Source organism: Elephantulus edwardii, unplaced genomic scaffold (genome assembly GCF_000299155.1).
Source record: "Elephantulus edwardii isolate Elephantulus edwardi_28Jun2011 unplaced genomic scaffold, EleEdw1.0 scaffold00158, whole genome shotgun sequence".
NCBI lineage: Eukaryota > Metazoa > Chordata > Mammalia > Macroscelidea > Macroscelididae > Elephantulus > Elephantulus edwardii.
This window is the reverse complement of record NW_006399908.1, coordinates 3158924-3185548: the sequence shown is the minus strand read 5'-3', so window position 1 is coordinate 3185548 and position 26625 is coordinate 3158924. Positions and strand designations below refer to the sequence as shown.

The following is a 26625-nucleotide window of genomic DNA, read 5'->3' as shown; positions in this document are numbered from 1 at the left end:
GCCTGTCGGGGCCTGGGTTTCAGCTGTCCACACCACAGCAGTGGGCAACGAGCTTAAAGCCCCTGATGGCTCTGGACGCTGACTCTCACCAGTGGCTATGGATGAAGTCACAGGCAATTTTCAGCCAGTGCCGGCCAACTGACATATTTATCAATAAACAGATGCAGATCTGGATGTGCTCACCAGGTTGTACTAACAAATCTGGATGACAGCTACTTACCTCACCAACTGACTGAAAGAGATGAACCATATTTGTTCCTATTCTCTAAAAAGATGATCCAAAACAATGGGGAGATTATTGAAAAACAATATAAAAATGCAATAAAAATCTTGCTGAAATTATAAACAAAATTACTAGAGCAGTACATTAACAGAGAACTGTCAGAAATATAAGCTGAGTTTAGAAGAGAACACAGCAGCTGCATCTTTGCTGAAGGCAGAAAGTACTAGAAAGGTGTGTACTTGTGTTTTATTTACTGTCCAAAGGCATTTGACTGTGTGAATCACAACAAACTGAGGTTAACATTGAGAAGAAGGGGAATCCCAGAACACTTGATTGTTCTCATGCCAAACTTATTCCTAAACCAGGAAATTTTATCCAAACAGAGCAAGGAAATGTTGGATGGTTCAAAATCAATAAAGGAGTTTGTCAGGGTGTATCTTTTCTCCGTACTTTTTCAATCTGTCAGCTGAACATATCATGAAAGAGGCTGGGCTTCTTGAAGAAGAATATGGCATCAGGATTGAAGGAGGACTCATCAACAATTTGCATTATGTACAACCTTGCTCATGGAAACTGAGGAGAGCTTGAAGCATTTACTGCAGAAGATTAAGGACTGCAATCTTCAATATGGATTGTATCTTAGCATCAAGAAAGGAAATATCCACACCAATGGGCCAATAGGCAGCATCACGATAGATGGAGAAGAGATTGATGTTCTTAACGATTTAATCTTGCTGAGATCCACAATCAACACCCTTGGCATCAACAGTCATGAAATGAGAAGATGAGTTTGCATTGGGAAAAATTTTCCATCAAGGACTTCTCCAGAATGCTAAAGAGCAATGATGTCATTTTACAGACTAAGGTACACCTGATCCAGGCCATAGTCTTCTCATTTGCTTGCTGTGCATCTGAGAGCTAAACAATGAATAAGGATGACAGAAGAAGAATTGGTGCCTTTGAGTTGTGATCCTGGAGAAGAGTATTGAACATACTCTGGACTGCCAAGAGAACAAACAGGTTTATCCCAGCAAGGGTGAAACCAGGTTGCTCAATGGGAGCAAAGATTTTAAAAGTCTTACATAGTTTGGGCATGTTCCTAAGAAGTGTTTGAGATTATCACGTTTGTCAGAATAGAGGGTCAGCATAGGAGTAAGGACCCTGGATGAGATGGATTGACACAGTGACTGTTGCAGTGAGGTCAGAGGTGCCAGAGATGGTCTCAGGATAGACTTGCTATAAGCTATACTTGACTCAATGGCATAGAACAATAACATGAGTCAGAATCAGCTCAAGACACACTGCCATTATTATATTTAAAATATCAATGCTTATTTTTTATTTTTAATTGCTTCTTTTTTATATTTTAATGAAAGTTTATAAAGAACTTGGATTTCCATGTGTTCATTGTTGCACATTTTCCTCTCTCCCCCCTCCCCACCCCGCAGTTCTCTTTTTTCTTTGGAAAAAAAGTTCTTTCATTGTTATACAATTGATTCCCCCCCCCCCCCCCCCCCCCCCGGCCACTTTACTATGCAACTCTTATTCTGGACTCTTGTCATGCCAATAATACCTAATGATATATTCATTTTATACAGTTCTCTCACTTGTCTGTTTCAATGCCATGTACATTATTTATCCCCTCTTTTCTTAGTTTTCCCCAACCCCCATATCAGTTCTGTTCTGTAACAGTGGCTTTATGCAGTATTTATCTTTTTGTGACTGAGATATTTCACTCAGCATAATGTCCTCCAGGTAACCCATTTTATATAATGAGTTGTTTTTAATTGCTGCATAATATTCCCATTCATTTGTTGATAGGCACTTGGGTTGTTTGGGTGTGCATATATCTGCTTGGGTGGCAGTGCTGGTTTCTTTAGGGTGTATTCCCAGTAGTGGAATTTCTGGGAAATGGAAATATTATTACTATTTCCAGCTTTTTGAGAAAGTGCCATACTGTGTTCTATAGTGTTTGCAGCATTTTACACTTCCACGAAGAGAGATAAAGGGTTCCACTTTCTCCACAACCTTGCCAACATTTGTTGTTTGCTGCTCCGTTAAATTTTGTTATTCTTACTGGAGTGAAATGATATTACAATCAAGTAAAGTATTAATGAAAAGTATATAAAAAAGACTAGACTGATACATTGACAGGTAAATACCAGAAGTTCAAGCTGAATTTAGAAGAGGCTGTGGCACCAGGGATATCATTGATGACGCCAGATGGAAGCTCACTGAAATAAGAGAATATCAGAACAATGTCTATCTGTGTTTTATTGACTATACAAAGACACTTGACTGTGGATCACAACAGACTATGTCTAACATTGTGAAGCATGGGAATCCCAGGACACTTAATTGTGCTCATGAGAAATCGATACCTATACCAAGCAGCTGTTATCCAAGGACAGAAGGTGACACTGTATATAGTTTAAAATGAAGTGGGGTGTTGTCAGGGGTGTATGCTTTCTCTGTACCTATTCAGAGTGTTTGCTGAGCAAATAATTTGTGAAGCTGGACTCTGTGAAGAAGAGTGTTGCCTTAGGATTGGAGGGAGACTCTCATCAACAACCTACACTATACAGATGACATGACCTTCCTTGCTGAAAGTGAGGGGGACATGAAGTGCTTGCTGCAGAAGATCCAAGAGTATAGTCTTCTATATGGATTGCATCTTAACATCAAAAAGACACAGTTTCTTACCACTGGGCCAGTGGTAAATATTATGAGAGATGGAGAAAGAACATAAACTGTTAATTATGTAATCATGCTTGAATCCTTAAGCAATACCAGCCGTCAAGAGATCAGGAGACATATAGCTTTGGGCAAGTCTACTGTAAGGGACATCTCCAAAATACTAAAGAACAATGATATCAGTTTGAAGACTAAAGTGTGCCTGATTTAGGCCTTGGTATTTTCAATCACTTGCTATGCATCTGAGAGCTGCACTATGAATAAGGATGACAGAAGAAATGATACCTTTGAGTTGTAGTGTTGGAAAATAGTACTGACTATCCCATCGATTGCCAAAAGAACAATTAGGTGTGTCTTGGAAAAGATACAGCTGGAGTGTTCCTTGGAGGCAAAGATGGCAAAGGTTGCTCTCTCATACTTTGGACACGTTGCTAGGAAAGGCTATTCTTTGAAAAAAAGGTTATTATACTTTCAAGGATGAAGGATCAGCAAAAGAGAGGAAGACCCTCATAAAGAAGGATTAACATAGTGACTGCAGCAGTGGGCTCAAGTGTGTCAGAGATGGTGAGAATGGCACAGGTTAGTGTGGAACTCAGGTCTGCTGTTCATAGGGTTACTATGAGTCATACATGACTTGACAGCACCTAACAATAACAACAACAACAGAAAATGAAGGGAGCTTTCCTGCTGTGGTTATAGAGACTTGCACTGCTTATTTAAAGGCATTAGTTCACAAATGGTTTAAATCCACCAGCAACTTTGTGGGATAAAGATAGAAAATTTCCTTCCATGTGATCTGTAGTCTCAGAAACTCAGTGGTCAATCAGCTATGAGTTGATAGAGATAGAAAATTCCAGATGGTTGGATACTTTAACAGCTGAATTATATCTCTTAAAGATCTGATAAATCTGATCAAAGTTACATAAAGTTAATGAAGTTAGAAACATGTAAATTTTCCCCATCTTATTTTAAGAACTTGAACTTCTGGCAGATCTCTATTTATAACTTCATTAAAAACAGCAGTTCAAGCCATTTTTAATGATGTTCACCAGTATTTTGCTTGCATGTGACACTAATGATATTATTCAATTATTTCCACATTCTGTTGAATCACTTTTTTTTTTTTAAATGGGAATAAATATGAACATTTTCTTGTCAGTTGGCCAGGCAGTTCTCCTCCAAATTTCCTGGTAGAGACTAGTGAGCATGTCCTGGGCTGGATCTCTTAGTTTAAACATGCCAGTTGGCATCTCACTGATTCCTGAGGGATTATTTTTTGTCAATGTCTTCAGTGCAGCTTCAACGTCTTCCATCATTACTATTGGCTCTTGAGCATATAGCATTTCCTAAAATATTTCCTTATCATGTAATTAACTTTAGTATGATGGTCTTTGTTTTTCCTCCATCTTCTTTTTGTAAAAAAATCTTTTCAATATTTGCTCACAAAGTTTGTATATGTTGTGTTTCACATTATTCTTCATACTGTAATTCATACAATCATTCCCATGCATTATGTTTTATAAAATCAATCACCATTGGACCTTACCCATCATTGCCCAGTCCTTTCAGGTTGCTGCTGGATCCTTCCCATTTCCTTCCCTCCCTCCTTCCACCCACCAAACTGTGTTACCCTGTGGTTTCACCCCTACCCATCCTCAGCCCTCCCTCATTGAGTTCCCATATGTGTTTTACTTGTTATCCTTCTATTTTTGCAGTCATCGTCCAATGAAATTTTTGTCCTTATGAGATTGCATTAGTTCACTCAGCATAATGCTCTCCAGCCGCTCACAAGTTATGTAGTATTGGATAAATTATGTTTACTGTATTGAAACAGATGAGGGAGAGAACTGTTTAAAAGCAATATATGATTGGGTATTATGGTCATGACAAGAGTCTACAATGAAGGTTGCATAGTGGAGTATGCTCAGGGTGGGGGGGGGAATTGTACACAAATGAAAGAATTTTTCTTTTACTTTACAAAGAGCAGAGTGCTGGGGGAAGGGGTGGCAGGGAGAAAAATGCAACAACGAATGAATGAAAATCCAAAGTCTCTGTAAACATTCATTTAAAGTAGTAAAAAAACCAAGCTATGTAGTATTTTTTAAAATTATTGCTCGTGAGTGCTGCATTATTCTGTTGTGTGAATGTCCCTATCACAATTTCTCAAACCAATTGGATACTTCCTCACCAAAAAAAAAAAAAAATCATGGAATTAGAACTAATTCCATGCTTCTCTTTATACTTTCTCTGCTATAGATATTTTTTTTTGTGAGGAAATACCCTATGATGATGGGACAGACAATATAGTAAAAACATCAGTTATCCAAAAACGAATGTAAAAATGTAATACAATTACAATGAAAACTTAACACTTCTAAAATGGGAATGATATAAAATCATATTATTGTTTGTAAAGCAGAATAAGAGCAGATGGTGTAGAGGCAGGGCAACAGCTAAACAGATAAAGCATGAACAGTAAAGCTGTTATAGTCAAGTCAATATAGTATTCATCTAGGAACAACAAGATCAGTGGAAATGAACGAGAACTTGACTGAGGTGACACTTCAACTCAGTGGGAAAAGAGATGGTTTGTTCACTAAGTGGTACTTACCCAATGGACTGACCATTAAGATGATGATGAAATCACATATTAATGTAACCATTTAAAAAAATGTATTTTGAAAGAATCAAAACAAATGAAAACCAGATAAATTCACAGATTCTTGCAAGAAAATATACAAGTTTATATTTAAATTTGGATATAGTAATGGAAATCTAGAATTTATAGGTGTAAGATACCTTAAGAAGAGTGGAAACCTAGAGTCTATAAATAAAGAATGGATGTTATCTATAATAGCATAGAATAAAACATTCTCAAATGGGAAAAGATGTCTTATGAATGGCAACAGTTAGACAACCAATGTATTTGGTGAACATTGATGGAGGTAGGTGGGTTGGAGACAATGAGATTGACTCAGGATAGGACAGGGTTCAGACTTATTGTACATAATATTGTTATGAGTCGACAGTACATAACAGAAACTATTTAAATGCAGAGGGCAGAGTATTATTTCTTTTAAATATTACAATCTGTGATTAAAAAACTAATAAAAAGGGACAATGATTTTGAAGAGGTATTACATAAATAAGAAAAACCACTTGGCCTCAAACCCAAAATGTTATTCAAACTCATCAGAACTCAGAGAAATGGAAAATAAAGTAACTGCCTATCAATTGACCCCTAGCTGACTGGCAGCATTTATAATGCCAAATACCAGTCAGTCCTGGCAGGGATGCATGGGAAAGTGGATTCTCACACATTTCTAGTGAAAATTCAAATCGTTAACAGACTTTTGGAAAGCATTCTGGAAGCAGCTATTATAATTCAAAATATATAAAACCTTCTGACCCAGAAATCTGAAGTTTGGGAATCTGTCACACAAGAAAAGACACACTAGTTCTAAAGGATATCTGTGTAAGAGTGTCTATTGGGACTTCTTTTTTTTTAAGGTGGAAAAACACAGAAAGAAAAATGAATTCCAATTAATTAATTATTAAGGGAAATATTGGTTAGATTTTAGATATCTACCATGTACCAGAAAGCAGGACAATGAATAAGGATGACAGGGGAAGAGTTGGTGACTTTGACCCATGGTGCAGGAGAAGAATGATGAATATCCTGAGGGCTGCCATAAAAACAAACAAACAAAAAACCCCAACAAAACAAAACCCAAACAGAGATATCCTGAAAGGTTGCAGTCAGACTGTTCCTGGAGGGCAAGGAAGACCAATCTTTGTCTTTCTTACTTTGGATATTTAGCTAGGCGAGGATCAACTTTGGAAAGGGACATTATGCTTGTAAAGATGGAGGATCAGAGAAGGAGAGACAGACCCTGTTAGATGGATTGACACTGTGGCTTCAGAGATACATTCTATTGAGTCACAGTTGATGAAGACGGAACCGGATAGCACAGGTTTCAGGTTGGCTCTTCATAAGGTTACTATGAGTTGTATTTGGCTGACACCCAACAAGAAGAAGAATACAATAATATCATGTGGCCATTAAAATAGTTAAGTTAGTGCTTCACCAACTTACCTGAGGCAGGAGGCACTGATGACTATTCAAAGCAAGATAGGGTAAAGTTTATACAAAATATGATTCAGAAAAAAAAACCAAAATATGATTCAGATTATTTAGAATAACAAACACACATACATGTGCACAGTCACTCACCCCATATCTGTGTTTTTGTGTATGCAGAACAAATGCATATGAAAGCAGAAATTGTGGAATTTAACTATAAAAATGACTCTTCCCCAACCACCCCTTCCCTCCTTAAAGTATTTAGTAGAGCTATTTCTTTCCCACTAATTAGATAAAAATGTTTGTTTTCTAGTTACAATTGAAGTTAAATTTTAGTAAGAAATAGTCTTATGTAATAATGCACATTTAAGATACTGGTGTACCTCTCCAAGCCTGTCTTTGAGAGAACAAACATTGTTGAAGTTTTTTTCTATTTCTTATGAATCTCTTCTATAGTTTCCAAGTCCTATAAGATGGAGAGAGGATAGAGAAACTGGGTAAAGGGAACAGATTTTTTTTTATTTGATTCATAATAAACTGTCAATGGAGCAAGCTGAATCTCTACCCATCCATCAGATTTCTTAGGTGAGATTCAAAAGGCTCTCATTCAACTAACAAGCGTAACATCCATGATGGTCCAGCTGAAGCCTCTTTCTGTAGATTTGATTTAGATGAGGGTCAAACAGTGTCAGCCTTTCGCAAGTGGAAGTGTGGCATTCACAACACAGATGTAGTAATTATTTCCACACATCTGAAAAGATTTGGACTGACTAATATAGAAAGTCTAAAAATCCTTTGGCATCCTTAAAGTGGGTGAGAGGGCCAAGAGAGACAAGTGGTTAGTATTTGGTTATTGATAGATTCCATCAACTCAACACTCATAATCACCCTATGAACAGCAAATCTGAACCTTATCCTGTGTTGCACCATCCTCCCAATCTCTGTCCTACTCAGGCTCATTGGGGTATCAATGTGTCAGTTCATCTCTGTTACTCTCACCCTCTATCTTTCGGATATGATGTTTCTCTCCAAGGACTGGTTCCTCTTCGAAATATGTCTAAAGTTAGTGAGATGACATTTTATCATCTTTGCCTCTAAGGAGCTCTTTGCTTGTACCTCCTTTGAGGCATTCCATGGGATATTCAATTCCCTTCACCAGTATCACAATTCAAAGACATCAATTCTTCTTTGGTCTTCTTTATTCATTATTCAACTTTCAAGTGCATAGAAAGTAATTTAAAATATCATACTTTACATTACAATATCATAGATTACATTAAACTTTAAACTTATTTGTACATCTCACTCCAGAAAATGTTGTCTTTTTCCCTTGTTGTTCTATTGAAAGTTCTGATTTAATATTTGTTGTGTGTAATTATTTAAAGATTAAAAGGTCGTTATTATGATACCTATTAGGCTGTGGACTATTTTGAGGGAATAGAGATTTCAGTGGAAGAAGAGACAAGAATGAGGACTTAAGAACCATATTAAAGAAAGAAAATACCAAAACTGATATTATCAAAATCAAGCAAAGAGTAGACATGATATGATCACCTTTATGTAACAAGTTGCCCCTTGGAGGCTAGGATTTTGAAACTGTCTCACATACTTTGGGCACGTGGCCAGGAAGAACCAGTCCTTGGAGAAAGACATCATGTTTGTAAGGGTGGAGAGACAGCACAGAAGAGAGAGAGTCTGGATGAGATGCATCGATGCAGTAACTGAGGAAATGGTGGTAGGTGTGTTAGAGGCAGTGAGACTGGCTCAGGACAGGGCAGGGTTCAGAGCCATTGTGCATAGGTCAGTATGAGTCACAGTCAGCTTGACAGCACATAACAACAACAACAACAACAACATGTATTAATTGGGGTTACATATATATGTGTGTAATATATATGTATGTATATATATACACACATACTTATGAGAAAATATCTTTATGAGAATATATATTAAAAGAAACTATTAAATTAAAAATTATAAAATGAATTTCTTTTTATGTCGTGTTAGTAAATCTCGATGGAGTGTTGGAAGCATTGAAAGGGCAATCTTTAAACTCAGTATCATATTGTGCATGCCATGAAAAGAATAATTCAGTGACTTTACCCATTATGTCTAAGTCACAGACCTTGGCTCACTCTGGTTGGTGAAGTGTGCTAAGAATTGCAAATGCATGATGAAGCCCTGAGCACTAGATGTTGGCTTTCATAAGGGGACTACTGGCTCGTGTTAATTAAATTTAGAAAATTCACTCTGGCATTATCCTGTCTGGAACCTAAATTAAATGCATGGATGGTAATTCATTTATTGAATTAGAAGGAATAGAAATACACAACCAAAGTTTCTGTTTGGCGAGGGAGTTCTGGTGGCCTAGTGACAAGAAGCTGTGCTACAATCCCAAGAGTACACAGTTCAAATCCACCAGATGCCTTGCTGGAGAAGGAAGGGTAATCTACTCCTGTGCCAGATGGATTGGATTCTCAGATTTGATGGTACAAAACAACAACAAAAAACCCCCCAAAGTCTTTGTTGGGCTAATGTTGAGCTTGATCAGTCTCTACCTGACTAGTGCCATAACGTGGTGCTATTTTTACTGCTGCAAACTAAGAGACATGAGGTCTTGCTCGGTTACTAAGTCACAGGAAAAATATATAACTCCATAACCTTTCTGACTGTTCATTTCCTCACGTTCTGTGAAAAGAATTGCATAATTGCTAAGGTCATTTCCTGCTTATAATCATGATCCACCAACTTGAATATGCTTCAAAACTTACTTGGAGGGTTTGCTGAAAAACACACTCTTGGATTCCCCCTACATAGATTTTGATGCTGTGGCTTCAGTGAGCCATGGTGGCATGTTGTCCTGATATGTGAAAGATCAAGAGTTCAAACCTACAGGATACTACTCTACAGGAGAAAGATGGATAGTCTCCCACACAGCCTAGGAAACTTTATGGATAGTTTACTACAAGGCAGACTAAACTTTAAGACCGGGTTTTGTTTTTTTAGAGTGAGAGCCAAGAATTTGAAAGTCTAGCAAGCTTCCAGGTGACACTAATGCTGTCTTCCGGAGATCAGAGAAGTATAACAATGGATGAGTGAGGTGTTTGCCTTTCTGGCAAAGTGAAGTGAGCTCAGTACTGATTCATTTTGGACTGAAGTAAATATAACCACCAATCCATGTGCTTGCAGGACATGTACACAATTTCACAGGTGGCAATGAAGATAAAATGCCCCTACAAAATATCTTTTCTTCCTCAGATAATGCAAACTGCAAAAATCTTTTTCCTCAGGAGTCTGTGGAAGTGTAGAATGTGCTGTTAGGAAACCTGTGAGATTTTTCCCTCTGGGAGCAAGGGTCTTGAGATGCTACTATCATCTACCGTTTGTGTTCACATTTAGGTATCATGCCAAATTTGTTAACACAATTATATATACCAAAAACTGAAGCCAAAGAGGAGGACATTGATGATTTCTACCAACTTTTAAAGTCAGAGATTGATCAAACAATGTGTGGAGACTGGAATGCAAAAGTTGGAAACAATAAAGAAGGAATGGTCGAGTACAGATTTGGGGAAAGAAATTAGGCTGCAGAGCAGATGACTGAATTTTGTTCATTAGATGATTTTTTCAGAGCAAATACTGTTTGTTAAGAAGCACAAGTGGCAATTTTACACATGGACCTCATCTGTTGGGAGAGAGAACTGACTGAATACAATTGAACATTTATTGAAGAAGCTCACTATCAGGAGTCAGAACCAGACCAGGTGCTGAACGTCAAACAGGCCATCAATTTCTCATATGCACTTTCAAATTAGAGCTGAAGAAGATTAAAACAAAGCCACAAGGCTATATAAGTGACCAGTGGCAGCGGCTTTGCGGTGGCGTTGACCTTCAGTGTGTTGACTCTAACACCATGGCGCCCTCCAGGAACTTCTTCCTTGGGGGAAACTGCAAGATGGACAGGCGAACGAAGGGTCTGGAGAACTCAGCACCACTCTAAACACAGCTAAGGTGCCGGCCGGTACCGAGGTTGTCTGTTCACCTCCTACAACCTATATCGACTTTGCTTGGCAGAAGCTAGATGCCAAGATTGCTGTGGCTGCACAAACTACTACAAAGTGACTAATGGGGCTTCACTGGGAAGATCAGACCTGGCATGGTCAAAGACTGTGGAGCAACTTGGGTAGTTCTGGGACACTCAGAAAGAAGGCATGTCTTTGGAGAGTCACATGAGCTGATTGGACAAAAAGTAGCCCATGCCCTGACAGAGGGACTCGGAGTCATTGCCTTCATTGGAGAGAAGCTGGACGAGAGGGAGACTGGCATCACTGAGAAGGTCGTTTTTGAGCAAACCAAGGTCATCGCAGATAATGTGACAGACTGGAGCAAGGTGGTCTTGTTTTATGAGCCAGTGTGGGCCATTGGTACTCACAAGATTGCAACATCCCAGCAGGCCCAGGACGTACATGAAAAGCTCTCGGGATGGCTCAAGTTCAATGTCTCTGATGCGGTGGCTCAAAGTACTCATATCGTTTACGGAGGTTCTGTGACAGGGGCCACCTTCAAGGAGCTGGCAAGCCAGCCTGATGTGGATGGCTTCCTGGTGGGTGGTGCGTCCCTCAAGCCTGAATGTGTGGACATAATCAATGCCAAGAAATAAGCTTCCTTCCTCTCTCCGACCCTCTTCCTGCTGAACCAGAGACCAGGCAGCCCAGAAGCCCAATAACTGCTCCCACCACCACCACCACGTGCTTCTGATGGTGTCACTTTCCGCCTCTCGTGGCTGAGTACCCTTTACACCTTCTCTGCAATGGCTGGGACCAGGCCAGTCACTTCTCCACTTACTACAATGATGTGAATGAAACATGTCACCACGGTAGCTTCTCATTGGCTGGGAGGTATGAGAGGCGGAGCTTGCCCTTGGGTCCCCTCACTCCCCAGTGAGAGGGCAGGAGAGAGCATCCTTCTCTGTTCTTGTCTCTTGCACATGCCATGAGAAAACCCTGTCCTTCCCTCAGAGGCCAGGGGTGCTACCCTCTCCCATAAGTCCACTGCCTGTGTGTATTGCGTGTGAGCTGCCCCCTGTGAGGGGGGAATAAATATCTGAAACTTGGGGGAGAGGGGAAAGCCACAAGAAGCAAAATACGGCCTTGAGTTTATTCCATCTAAATTCAAATATCATCTTTTTTTATTAAATGTTTTTCTTAATGATTTTTAATGCAACGTATTTTTTTTGCAGAATATTCTTTCCGTTTAATTTCCCCCCATTCATTCATTGTTGCATTTTTCTCCCTGCCCACCCCTCCACTCCCAGTTCTTTTTTCTTTTTGAAGGAAAAAAAACTAAGTCTTTCATTGTCTTTCTTCCCCCCCCCCCACCGTCCACAGTCCACTTTAATATGCATTTCTTTTTCTGGAATTTTGTCATGAAAATAATACATCATTCTATATTCCTTTTAAACTGTTCTCTCCCTCATCTGTTTCAATACAGTATATATTATATATCCTCTCTTTTCTTGGGTTCCCCCAACCCCGATGTCAGTCCCGTTATACAACAGTGGCACTATGCAGTATTTGTCCTTTTCTGACTGAGATATTTCACTCAGCATAATGTCCTCCAGACTCACCCATTTTGTATAATATTTCATGAGTTCCTTGTTTTTCAATGCAGCATAGTATTCTGTTGTGTGAATATACCGCAGCTTCTCTAGCCATTTGTTTGTTGATGGGCACTTGGGTTGTTTTCAAATCTTTGCTATTGTGAACAAAGCTGCAATAAACATGCCAAAAAAAACATGCAATAAAGGATATACCTGCTTACGTGGCAATTCTGGTTTCTTTAGGGTGTATTTCCAGTGCAAACACATGAAGAAGTTTTCAAAATCCCTAGTTCTAAGAATCCTCTTAAGAACAGATTTGAGACATTGTTCACTAGTGATTGAAGACCAGAGGAGCTGTGGGATGAAATCAAGGATATCATCCATGAAAAGACAAAAAGTCATTACACAGGACAGAGGAGAGTGATGCCTCGCACCTTATTTCTCTTTTCCAGGAGTGCTTTGTTTGGAGTCTCTTTCCATTCTAAATATAATAGTAAAATGCCTTTCCCAACTTATTGTAAAATAGAATTGCTATCTTTATTAGGATTGCATTGAACTTGTAGATTGCCATTGGTAGTATTGTTATTTTCATAATACGGAGTCCTCCTACCCTTGAACATGGTATTGTTAACCATTTCTCTAGATTCTTTTTGTTTCGTGTAGTAATGTTTTGTAATTTGCTTTGTATTGGTCTTTTGTGTCTCTAGTTCAATTTGCTCCCAAATATTTCATCTCGTGCATAGCTATTGTAATTGGTAATTGTTTTTCTTAGCTTCATTTCTATATTCTCTTTGCCAGTGTACATAAATCCAACTTATTTTTGTATGTTGTTCTTGTATCATGATACTTTGCTGCACTGGTTGACTATGTCCAATAGTTTTTTTGCTGACTCTTTCGGGGTTTTTAGTTCAGCAACAGACAAATAGATCAAAAGAATAGAATTGAGAACACAGAAATCAACTCATCAACCTTTGGTCAACTTATTGACAAGGAGAGAAAATCAGTTAAGTAGGGAAATGACAGCTTTTTTAACAAATGGTGTTGGGATTATATGTTTGACAGCAATCTGGAACAAAAGATGCTTTGCAAAGTAGAATGGGGGTGGCCAGAGAGAGGAAAATGTGCCACAATGAATGCATGAAAACCCAGTCGTTTTGTAAAGCTTTGTAAAAATAATGAGAGGAGAAGTTAATTTTGAAAAAGGGGGTGGGGAAGACAGAGGAGAAAGTAAAAGCCAAAACAGATCACACTACAGTATCAAGAAGCCAAAACAAAGGAAAAAGATGTTGACATAAAAGTGTTGAAGAGATTTCAAAGGACAAATAGTTAGACAAAGCAAAGAATTATAATGAAATGTACAAAGAGCTGGAGTCAGAGAACAAAAAGGGAAGAACTTAATCATTTCTTGAGCTGAACGACAAATTCAAAATACAATATTAATTCTGAGGAGGTTTGGTCCAAAAAGAAGTCTCCATCTCCAAAATATGTTTCCATCTTCTTCCATTTGTGAGTAAACACCTCTAAAAGAGTGCCTGGGAAATTCTCTGCATAGAATGACTTGCCACTAGAGATAGTCCAAACATATAATCTCAGGTAAAACTGTCACTAGAATCGAGGACATATGCTGAGACAGCAGAGTTAGCTAAAAAGAAGACTGAGATTAGATCTTTTGGTGGCAAAATCATTCTAGACCTTAATAGTGTTTATTCATGATCTTCAGATGACTACCTGGTCCATGTATAGGTTTTGCATGAGCACAATTATATGTTCTGCAATTCCCATTTTCCTCAAGCTTGGCCACAATTTGTTGTGATCCACACAAAGACCTTTAAATAGTCAATGAGACACAGATAGACATTCCTTTGGTACTTTCTGCTGTCAGCCAAGAGCCATCTGACACTGGCTATGATATCCCTAGTGACAAGGCTTCTTCTAAACCTATCTTGTATTTCTGGTAGTTCTCTGACGATGTACTGTTCCAGCCATTTTTTTAAAAATAATCCTCAGCAGGCTCTAGCTTTGTGTGATATTGTTCAATAATTTCTACACTCTGTCAAATCTCCTTATTCTGTAATGGAAATAAATATGGATCTCCTCAAGTCAATTGGCCAGGTAGTTGTCCTCCAGATTTCTTGGCACAACCTGGTGAGCACGTCCACCGCAACCTTGGAAATCTTGTGAGAACGGTTATACCCTGCCCTGTCTGGTTACTTTAAGAACAAATTTAATCAAAGACAAACAAGTCCTTTCATGCATCTGAACCTCAGTTTCCACTTCAAAATCAATCAAAACAAATAAAAATTTAAAAATGCCTTTAATTTCTTCACAAGGTTATTGTAAAATCAAATAAACTTTACAAAAAGTATGGGATTTTTTGGTAGATGGTTAAGTATTTTAAAATTAAATTTTACTTGCAATTCTCGGGTATTCTTTTCGGTTCATAAGTCGTATTCATCGTATTCTTATTTATTAAATATAAAATTGTCAGATCACAAATCTTTTAAATAGCCATGAAGACATAGTTTCCTTTTGGTATTTTATTATTTATGTACTCCTTTTCTTTATAAAGCCCAAATGTCAATAGATTAAAAAGTAGTATAACCAATATATATTTATGTTCACAGAGATTCTTTGCTTTTTTTAGTAAAATCCCCTGTACATTTTAATATTTAAATTTCAGAAGAGCTTCCCCAGGTTTTTCAGATGCTGCTTTTACCATCGTATTAGGCATTAAATCGACTGGTGTAAGGGTTTGTACACCATCTTGTTTTGAATTCCATACCTCACAGTTTCTCTGATAGAATAATTAAACTCAGGCCCTCACCTTTTATTCCCACCCATTCTACCTCACCAAAAACTTTAAAGCCAAATCCAGATTTCTGTTTGAGTTGCAGCATGACTGCTTTTTTCAGACCAATTTTCACTGCTTTCCTAATTAAAACCGCCTTTTCTCCACCCTTCACAATGTGACTTCCAGTCCACACCCTGGGTCACTTCCAGGGCACACCCTGGGTCAACGTCTGTGTAATGTACGCCTGGATCCCCATTAACCAGCCATCCCCCATCTGGGAGTGTGGACATAGAATAAGGTTTCCTGGCCTGTAGGGCTCCTTTTTGTCTCACGCTCGAAAGTGTTATTGTGTCCCTTGCATAATCAGGGAGAAGCACTGGAGAAATGCTTAGCCTCGAGTTTCCATCATTGCTGTTTTAACACTTTATGGAAATAAGAGAGTCTTCAAATTTTAAGGTCATTTTTACGTTCCATTCTTGCAAGTCACTTTTTCTTTTGGCATCTAAATAGTGAGGAGGAAGAAGGAGGAGTTGAGAAAAGTAATGATTTCTCCTTTAAAATTTGCTGTGGTGTAACTATTCCACAGACACGTGAACTCGCTTATCTTTGATCATGTTGATAAGGCGAAGACCCTTTCTATTTGGGGTTACTATGGTTACGGCTGCACGGGTGATGTGTGAGCTGCACGGCTGTTTTGATAAAAATAGGTATTAACTACCAGTCCTAGTGCGTCTCATTTCACAGCAGTTCTTGCAGAAGCACAGCATATTTTAAAACAGAAAGAAAAAAAAATGCCTTTACAGAGAGGCATGAGGGAACATGTGCATTAATAATGGTGATTGGTCATGTGTATAAGAACACTTTAATTAAATTCTTTTTAATTAAACAGGGCATTTTGTTGAATCCTTCTCTGTTATTTGTACCCAGCTTAGCCCTGAGGAAGATGGCTGATGAACAGACCCAAGGACCCAGAATTAAAAAGCAGAACTGTTATTTTGGGAGAAAATCCTCTTAATAGGGCTCTCTCCCTCCTCTTCTCTCTCGTTTCCCCCCCTTTTTCATTGAATGTTTCGATAAGCATCTTGATTTTTTTTTAACATGTGAGAAATTTTTACTAACATTGTCATAATCAGGAAAGTTTCTATTTTTTAGTTTTATTTTCCTCAGTCCCTTTGAACACACTTTCTATTCACTATTGGGTTCCAGTATTTAATTGTAGTCTTTTTTCCCCTCCTTTTGCTCAGAGTGGATTTTTTCCCCTTCCAAATTGCAAAGATTGTTCTTTTTCACATTCTGGTATCATCTACCTCCATATTTTAGAGGCTATAAACTTTTGGTTTCTCATCTTTAATGTTACCAGCATTCTGTACCCAAATTTAAGTGAGAAATGGAATAACTTTCTATTTGTGAACAAAAACTAAGATGTCATTTATAAAGGATTTTCTTCTGTACTTGGAGAACAAAGACTGTCCATTTCACATCTGCTAGCAGCATAGGAAGAGATAAAGATGGTTGTATGTGTATATTCTGAAGAGGGGAAAAAATTCCCACATATTGTGTGAGACTCATGCTCTTGAATTGTTTGCCCAGCTCTCTGTAGAGAATCCTGGGTGGCTCTACTTTTAGTAGCTAATATTAGTTAGAGAAATATTGTATTGGTATTATTGTGGGGAAGGGAAGCGGTGAAGGACTATTGAGGGTCTTATTGTATGTTTGCATTGAATTCCAATGGGGGAAAATAACACTTTAAAGGAAGATGGAGGATATTAAACCAGAATATTTCCCACTGAAAGCAGCAGGCTACTGGAAATCAGCAGATGGACCAGCCACGTTTACTAGGCAGTCTCTTTTCAAATCTTCACTTTGAATCATTTAATAGTACTCAACTGCATTTTCTGTGCCTTTGCAATTCCATGTTAAGCATGCTGCGACAGCATCAATTTAAAAACCTCTATATAAACTGAAGCACGTAAAACATTGTCATATAAAACCAGGGTCTATTCTTTGAGCACGTTTTCTCAGAAATAAAAATAGCAGCTTGTAGTTATATTGCATGTCTCTTTCAGAGAACTCAAAGAGCTGCCACACATAATCTTTCAGGCATTTTCACGGCATTTTATTTTTTGGGTAGAGAGCGCCCATCCCTTAGATGAACTAATTGAGGCTCAGTGACCTTCATTTTCTTAATATTTCATGAAAGTCAGAGGAAGATTGATACTCAAGCCAGAAATTCTATGTCCTTATATCACTCAATTTTGTTTTCACAAGAAACTAGCATCTAAGCTCTTGAAATATATTGTTGGCTTCAACTAGCTTGCCACTGCCATAAAAAAATCAGTTAGTGATAACCTTAGTGTAGTTGTCAAAGCAGAAGTTGCAGGTGAGGTAATAAATACATACAACCCAAGACCACTAACTGACTGTCAACAAACCCAAAACTCCCTCTGAGTTTTTCTGTCTGGAGAAGATGTCACCCAGTGATACAAACCATTAACTAGATATGTAAACATGTACTTATTTAATAGAATTCTCACCTAAGACAGTCAATTATCTCTAGTGGAAAAAACAGAATGGAAGAGGAAAATACTTAAGTGGTTTGCTTAAGCTGACAAGCCTAAAGATATTAAGTGACAGGTGGTATGGCCAATATTCTTTGTCCTACACCACACAAATGTCCATTAGATAGCCAAGAGAATGAACAGAAATGGAAATGGTGTAGCTGGAGTGCTTCTTGGAGGCAAGAATTAGGAGGCTTCACTTCACTTTGGACATGTTGTTAGGATGTGCTATTCCTTGAGAAGGACATGATGTTTGGAAGGGTGAAGGGTCTGCGAAGTCCTCAGAGGAAGACCCTCGACCAGGTGGGTTGACACAGTGACTACCACAATGGGCTCTTATGTGTCAGGAAGTGTGAAGATGGTGCAGGAAAGAGCAAGGTTCAGCTCTTTTGTTCATCAGGTCACTATGAGTTGTGCTCTGCTCAATGGCACCTAACTGCAACAACACACCCCAGCTGTTTCTCAAAAAGGACAGTAATGTGCTGGCCATATTTGGGGTGAAAATTGAGCCCAGTAGGTAAGCTCTCATTTTATTACTGATTTTATTTATTGAGCATTAGCTTAATACCTTCTGTATGCATGATATCATAGAGGTGAAAGAGGAAGTAGTGCATTAAAGAGAACAGATTCTGCTTTTGTGAGTCTCCCAGGCTCACAGGGAATACAGATATGATTATTGGTGGTAAGATTCAAAGACAAGAAGGAGGTAGTTCAAGCAGTTGTAGTTGTAAGCTGTAGAAGGAAATAGTTTGAGGCAAAAGTACAAGGAAGGAGATTTATGACCTCAGTGTAATGCTGTTGTGGGGAAAGGGCTCTGAAAGCCTGAAACACTCCCTCACCTTGTTGTTGTTAGATGCCTTGGAGTCGTAGACGACTCATAGTGACCCTCTGAACAAAAGACCTGAGCAATGTGCATAGAGTTTCTGGAGGCAAGCTATTTCGGAAGTGGACGCCACTCCTGCTTCCAGGCTTGTTTTAATCGAGTAGCTCCAGCCAACACTGTCCACCATGGGTAACCATTATCACATTTGGCGCATCAGTTTCACAGTGTTCAGCATCACAGCAACCACGAGTTACCTCTGTATAGCAATGCGCAGACCAGTGCTTTACCACCTAGAAGGAGTTTGACAAAAAACCAGTTTGAACCAGGCCTTAGAACCACAGATTAAAATCACCCACCTTGGGTTTGGTAGCATAACATTCTGTCCACTAGGCCAATGTCTCTCTCTCTGTTGTCGTTATTACTGGTTTTTGGTGCTGTCGAGTTGTAGACAACTCACAGAGACCCTACGAATGAAAGGCCTGAGCACTATGCATAGAGTTTCTGGAGGCGAGCCATTTTGAAAGTGGATGCCACTCCTGCTTCCAAGCTTGTTTCAATCGGGAAGCTCCACCAAACACTGACTCACCTTAAGTCAGCATTTTGCCTGATTAGAGAACATGTCGTGTTCCTGTAGTGGGTCAGGAGTGGTTCATTTGTAGAGTTCTTGCTTTCCTTATGGGACACCATCCAATACATCTCATAGGAGAGAGCTCTGGTGGCTTAGTAGTAAGGTGTTACATTGTCAAAGGCACAGTGGTTCGAATCCACTAGCTGCTCTGTGAGAATGATTGGCAATCTCCTTCTGTGATTGACTGCCTCTAAAAAATTGTTTGGTGCTTTCTCAAAAAGCTGAACATAGAAATGCTATATAACTCAGATATTCCACAGCTTGGAATATATCCCAAGAAAATGAGAACTGAAGCACAAACAGAGACGTGTACACCAGTGTTCATAATAGTATGTTCGTATGCAAGAACATGGAAACCACCCAATGCCCAACAGCAATGGAATGGATTGAGACATTATGGTACATTCACAGGATGGAATGCTATGCAGCATGCAGGAACAATGATTTTGTAAATTATTACCCAGCTTGGGAGGGACTGGAGAGCATTATGCTGAGTGAACTAACTCAGCCCCATAAGGACAAATACTGTGTAAAGCTCTTACTGTAGAACATGTATGAGGATCTAGGGCAGAGGGGTGAGGATGGGCAGGGGTGGGGATGGGGGGGCAGATGTTAAGGGGATGGTTAATCATGTTGTTGTTGTTGTTATGTGCCGTCGAGTCGTTTCCGACTCATAGCGACCCTATGCACAACAGCCCTAAACCCTGCTCTATCCTGCGCCAACCGCACTGCCTCCGACACACCCATCCCGATTACCCCAGTCACCGAATCAATCCATCTCATAGAGGGTCTTCCCCTCCTGTGCTGTCCCTTCACCCTCCCAAGCATGATGTCCCTCTCCAAGGACCCATCCCTTCTGGCAACATGTCCAAAGTATGTCAGACGAAGCCCCAGAATCCTTGCCTCCAACGAGTAGCTTGGTTTAATCCACTCCAAGATGAATCTGTTTGTTTTCCTGGCAGTCCACGGTACATTCAGTACTCTTCTCCAGCACCACAGCTCAAAAGTATCCACTCTCCTTCTGTCCTCCGTAGTCATTGTCCAACTCTCTGAGGCATAACAAGCGATTGCAAATGCCATGGCCTGTATCAGGTGCACCTTAGTCTCCAGAGAGACACCGTTGTTCCTGAGTACTTTAGAGAGGTCCCTAACAGCAGACTTTCCCATCGTGATACACTTTTTGATTTCCTGACTGCTGGTGCCAAGAGTGTTGACTATGGAGCTGAGCAAACTGAAGCTATGAACAATCTCAATCTCTTCGCCATCTATCCTGATGCTGCCAATTGGTCCAGTGGTGAGAATCTTTGTCTCCTTGACATTGAGCCTCAGTCCATACTGAGGGCTGCAGTCCCTGACCCTTCGCAGCAAGTGCATGAGGTAGGCCACCAGAGCTCCATGCGGTTAATCATAGGGTCTCATAATTTCATGGGTGGAGCAAGGGGTAGGTAAAGGAAATGGAAAAGATCCTATGAGAAAAACAATGTGTCAGAATTTTATAAGTAAACCAGTATAAAATAAAACTTGTTGCAGTGTCAGCTGTGAGTTGGTTCTGCTTGGATGGTGCACACCACCACCGTATGCACAGCTACCACACACATAAGGTAGTTTGGTGGTGGAAGCCTGTATGTTTTCCTCAGCTTTCAGCAAAGGTTCCATGCTAAGACCAACCAGGAAGAAAGGTTTGGAAGTTGACCAATGAAAACCCAATAGGCCACAGTGATCTCATCTACAGTTTCTTATGTGATTGACAAACACCAAGTTTGCTTGTTCTGGAGCTACTTGAGTCAGGAACCATTTCAATGACAGCTACCAATGTCTTCAGTGTCCCTGTGGGTAGGAGTTTTCCATTTGCCTCCAGGGGCACAGATGACAGGAGTACCAAGTTCTCTCTGGATTCAGACACCCTGCAAGCTATTCTTGTTTGATAACCCTGGATGCTAGTGAAGTCAAGGTGGTTCCTCTTTCTATCATGACAGCTTTTCTCTAATAGGTGTAGAGAAAACTCAAACTCGTGACCATTTGTCTTCAACACGGTTCTGCCCGTTGCGGTTTCTCCTCTACAGCCCTCAAAGGACACTCCCAATACAGACACAACACCACAGAGCTGTGTCATCAGGGACATACATACATTCCTGTCTGGAATCTATACTTTGAACCTGGCATTGGAACCATGGCATCTTAGGTCTGAAGGAAGTCTTAGAGACAGTCTCATTCAACCCCTGCTCCCCCACCCCTTTTTTTTTAAATGGATGTGGATTTTGAAATCCAGGCCGATAAAGCAGAGCAGGAATGATGAAGTCTAAGGGTAATAATTTCTGGAAAAGGTCTAAGAAGCAAAAAAGAGTTTCCATCACTTCTCTGTAGGATGATATTTGTTTTTCTTCCTTTTAAAAAAAAAATTTATTAATTTTAATGAACATTTACAGGGATTTTGGATTTCCATTCATTCATTCATTGTAGCACTTTTCTCCCTGCCCAGCCCTCTGCCCACCCCCTGACCCCCCAGTTCGCTCCTCTCTTTGAAAAGAAAAAGAAAAATTCCTTCTTTGGTATACAATCCTCCCACACCCCTTCCACTGCCCTGAGTACACTCCACTATGCACCCTTAATTCTGGACTCTATAGTGATAACCATAATACCCTATCATATATCGCTTTTAAATTATTCTCTCCCTCATCTCTTTCAGTGCAGTATACATTATTTATCCAGTTTTTCTCAGTCTTACCCCAACCCTAATGTCAGTCCCATTCTATGACAGTGGCACCACACAGTATTTGTCCCTTTGTGACTGAGATATTTCACTCAGCATAATGTCCTCCAGGGTCACCCATTTTGAATAATATTGCATGAGTTCTTTGGTTTTCAATGCAGCATAGTATTCCATTGTGTGAATATACCATAGCTTCTCTATCCATTCGTTTGTTGATGGGCACCTGAGTTGTCTCCAACTCCTTGCTATTGTGAACAAAGCTGCAATAAACATGGGTATTCATATATCTGCTTGGATGTCAGTTACAGTCTCTTTAGGGTATATTCCCAGTAGTGGAATTGCTGGGTCAAATGGTATCTCTATTTGCAACTTTTTGAGAAAGCACCACACCACTTTCTACAGTGTTTGGGCCATTTTATACTTCCACCAACAGTGAATAAGGGTTCCAGTTTCTCCACAACCTCACCAGCATTTGTTGCTTGCTGTTCTGTTACATTTTCCTGTTTTGACTGCGGTGAGATGATATCTCATAGCTGTTTTGTTTGCATCTCTCTTAGAGCTAGGGGTTGTTGTTCTGTCTTTAACTTTGGAATGTCAACAAGAAAACAAAATGTGTAAGGTATGTTCCTAAATGCATTGGGTCTATGAGGTGTCATTTTGAAATAGTGAACAAATCCTAGGTTCAATCCCAGTGGTTTTGAGGTTGTAAATAATACCAGTAGTATTAACAACCATTAGTTGAGTCCTTGCAACATGTCAGGCACTTGGCATGAATTATATGAATTATTCCACTTCTTTCTCCAAAAAGGTGTGAGAGATTTTTTTTTCCCCCCAGTCAATGAGGAAATTTGAATCTTAGTGAAATGAAGTGACAAATTTCAGGGTTGCCAAATGCATTTGTATCACAGCTGAGCTCTGAGGACGTGAGGCTTAACCCCCAAGCCAAGTCCTGATCACAGTTCCCTCACTTCAAGGCAACGTAGTGAATAGTATGGTCTCCACACGGAGGATTCTTTCAGAACTCAGAAACCTCATCACGGACAGCCAGCTCCATGCAACAGGATAGCCCATGATAATAGATGGCAGCCAACTCTATGAATGTTTCAAGACATTAAAAGTGGATAAAGCAAGGCTCCAGATGTCCTGAGGAAGGAGTTTCAAAAACACACCGAAAAGCCTTGTGAAACAATTGAACAGCCCTGCGGACAGCTGGGAAACAGCTGTGGATGACAGACCTCTCCGGTTCGCTGCTTTCAGGAACAGGATGGTCTGTTTAAATGAAAACAGTTCATTTTCTGCCACACTCAAAGACAGACCCGGAGCACAGAGATTTGTAAGCCAGTGTCCAGCCCACACATTGCATTTGTGTATTTAGGAAATATCAGGACGCCACACACACACACACACACACACACACCCCAGAACAAACTTAGTTGACTCTCCAGCAGGCTCCCGAGGCTATAGATTTCATGGGAAGAGATCGCCCTTCTTTCCCCCACAGACCCGCTGTTGTTGCTGAGTCAGAACCGACCCATAGCTGACCCCTCTCTGGCGGGTTTTTAGAGGCAGTGAATCACACAGGAGGAGATTTCCCATCCTTCTCCCACGGAGCAGCGGGTGGACTCAAACCATATGCCTTCAGGATTGTAGCTCAGCTTCTTGCCACTAGGCCACTGGAGCTCCCTAGACAGAACCTCTAGTGGATCTGAATCGGCTTATTAGGGAGCCGATTGTTGTTGTTGTGTACCATTGAGTGTGAGCTGACTCCTAACTGTCTCTCCTGTGGATTTTCACCACTGCCCAGAGATTGCCCAGAGATGGACTGGAACTACATGCCTTTGCATTGGCAGTTCGATTCCACCAGAGCCCTCTGTGGGGCTCACAGGCTCTGGGTGAAGCACAGTGAGACCCGCTGAGGCCTCTGGTGGTATAGTGGTTAACGAGCTCATCTGCTAAGCAACAGTTGAAGGTTTAAATTTCCAGTTTCTCCATAGAAGAGAGATGAGCAAGTCTGCTTTTATATGATAGCCTCCGACATGCTATGTGGCAATTCCAATCCATCCTGTAGAATCACTATATCTTTCAGAACCACCTGAATTTCTGACAGTCAACAGAGGAGAGTCCACGTCCTGGGCAGGGACTAGACAGAGGTGACTAAGGGAAAATATTTAAGAGAGGATTGAGGTGAATGATGACAGATGGTTCTTGATTGAAAGCACAGAATTCCATAAAGTTGTTTACTTGTGTTTTATTGACTAGGTTAAGACATTGGACAGGGTAGATCATAACAAATACGGGTAACATTGAGGAGAATGAGAATCCCAGGATATTTAAGTGTGGTCATTCCAAACCTAAACATAGACTAAGAAGCAGTTCTCAGAACAAGAACAAGAGAACATTGACTGGCTTAAGAAAAGAGACACAGTGTATGCATCAAGATTGTATCCTTTCATTCACAATGTGAATGAAGAATAGTGTGAAATACAATGTAATGAACTTTTGCAAGCAAACCAGTTTGAAAAGTAAACTTAAAAAAGAACATATAAAGATTAAAAAATATTCAGGTGCACTTATAAAAAAATGATTGTATCCTTTCTCCACATCTATTCAATCCGTACGCTGAGCAAATATGAGTAAGCTGGACTATATGAAGAATGTGGCATGAGAATTAAGAGAAGATTCATCAACAACCTGGGTTATACAGATGACACAACCGTGTTTGCAGAACTGGAGGAGGTTTGGAAGCACTCGCTGCAGAAGATTCAAGACCATAACCCTTAGTATTGGTTATAGTTCAACATGAAGAAAACAAAACTCCTCACCACTGAAGCTATAGGTCATATAATGAAAATGAAAAAAAAAAGAAATGAAGTTAAAAATTATATTTTACTTGGGCCCACAGTTAACACCCATGATAACATCAGCAAGAACTCAAAAGAGGTGCTGCCGTTAAAGGCCGCTCCAAAGTCCTAAAGAGCAATTATATCCACGTAAAGACAGAAGGGTGTATAACCCAAGCCATGGTATTTCTTTTCCAATTGCTTCTAATGCGTCTGAAAATTGGACAATGAATAAAGAAGACAAAAGAAGAATTGATATTTTTTTCATTTTAGTGTTAGAGTATTCCGCATACCATAGATTGCCAGAAATATCCAGAGAGATCTGTCTTGAAGGAAGTGGAATCAGGTTGTTGTTTAGAGGTATAGCTGGTGAAACTTCGCCTCACTTATTTTACCCTGTTATCAGGAGGAACCAGTCCTTGGAAAAAGACGTAATGCTCGCAAAGGCAGAGGGTCAGCAGAAGTGAGGATGACCCTCAAGTAGATAAAATTGACACAGTGAGTGAAAGAATGGGCTCAAAGATGGCAAAGAATGTAAAAAAAAAAGTGCAGAATGGGGCCAACCGAGTCTGCTCTGTTGTTCATAAGGTTGTTAAGAGTAGTAACAGTATCTCTCTAAGGATTGCTTAAATGTAGATTTTGAGAGGAAATACTTTCTGAAAAGTGAGCTGCTAAGGTTGGGGAATGTCTAATATTTTAGCAGATAAAGTCCTTTTGCTCCATAAAGTCTCTCAGGTGTCCCTTGGGTTAATTAATTAAGATTCTTGGAAAAGCAGCTTCCTCCTTTCTGGAACATTACTATGAAAAGGAAGACCTTTTGGCTGATTACTACAGGAGAGACGTTTTGTGTTATTCAGTTAATTTTGTACCAAAATAGAGACTGAGTTTTTTTAAGAGTTTTTACCGCAGAGAGTAGGTAAAGAAGTAACCTAGCACAGGGAGAGATTATGAGAGAAGAAAAGGTGCCTGGTGCTCACAAAGCTAACTATATACGGTAATTTGTGTTACAAACCAAAACTGTAGGGAGGGTTGAATGGAAAACCAATTTGCCTTGTAAATTTTCACTCAACTCACATTTTTTAAAAAAGAAAACAAAAAGATGGAATATGTGACCTAGAGTTTTATTCATTCATGCATTAATTTACTAAATGTGAATGAAGGGCCTATTATTTGCCTGAGACTGTGAAAGGCATGGATGAACAAAACTCTACCAGTGAGTGATGCCAGCTCTTTCATCTAATGGAACCAATTCAGAGAAAAGTTAAAATGCTTGTAAGCTACTTTTTGGGGGGATGAGTGGGGAAGGGGGGTAAAATGGAAGGTAGGTGAAGGGTGGGAGGAAAGGAGTTGTTTAAAATGCTAGTTTTCACTTAAAAATGTATTTATCTGCAACTGGACTTCTGCTTATTTATATTCATTTCAGTGTGGGAAGGGTGAATAGGGGGTTGAACTCTCAGAAATGGCAAACCTAGTGCATACTACAATATCTGATGTAATACAGCACCTCTAGAACAGATTTATATCTGATGTAATACAGCACCTCTGGAACAGATTTCTTCTTCTTGCTTGACCTTGAGCACTGCTGAACTCCACTGTAATTTGTCTCATAGTCTCTCCTTTTCCCTGTCATTGTGGCAAATATAGAGCGGAAATAATTTTCTTATTTAAATAA

General features: G+C 39.7%; 1 protein-coding gene and 1 pseudogene across 1 annotated transcript in view; both read left to right on the top strand.

Moving 5' to 3' along the window:
- The window catches only part of SLC9A9 (solute carrier family 9, subfamily A (NHE9, cation proton antiporter 9), member 9), a 1074946-nt gene that overhangs the window by 292801 nt on the left and 755520 nt on the right, over positions 1-26625 (top strand). The window lies entirely within an intron of this gene.
- LOC102873023 lies at positions 10897-11664 on the top strand (annotated as a pseudogene).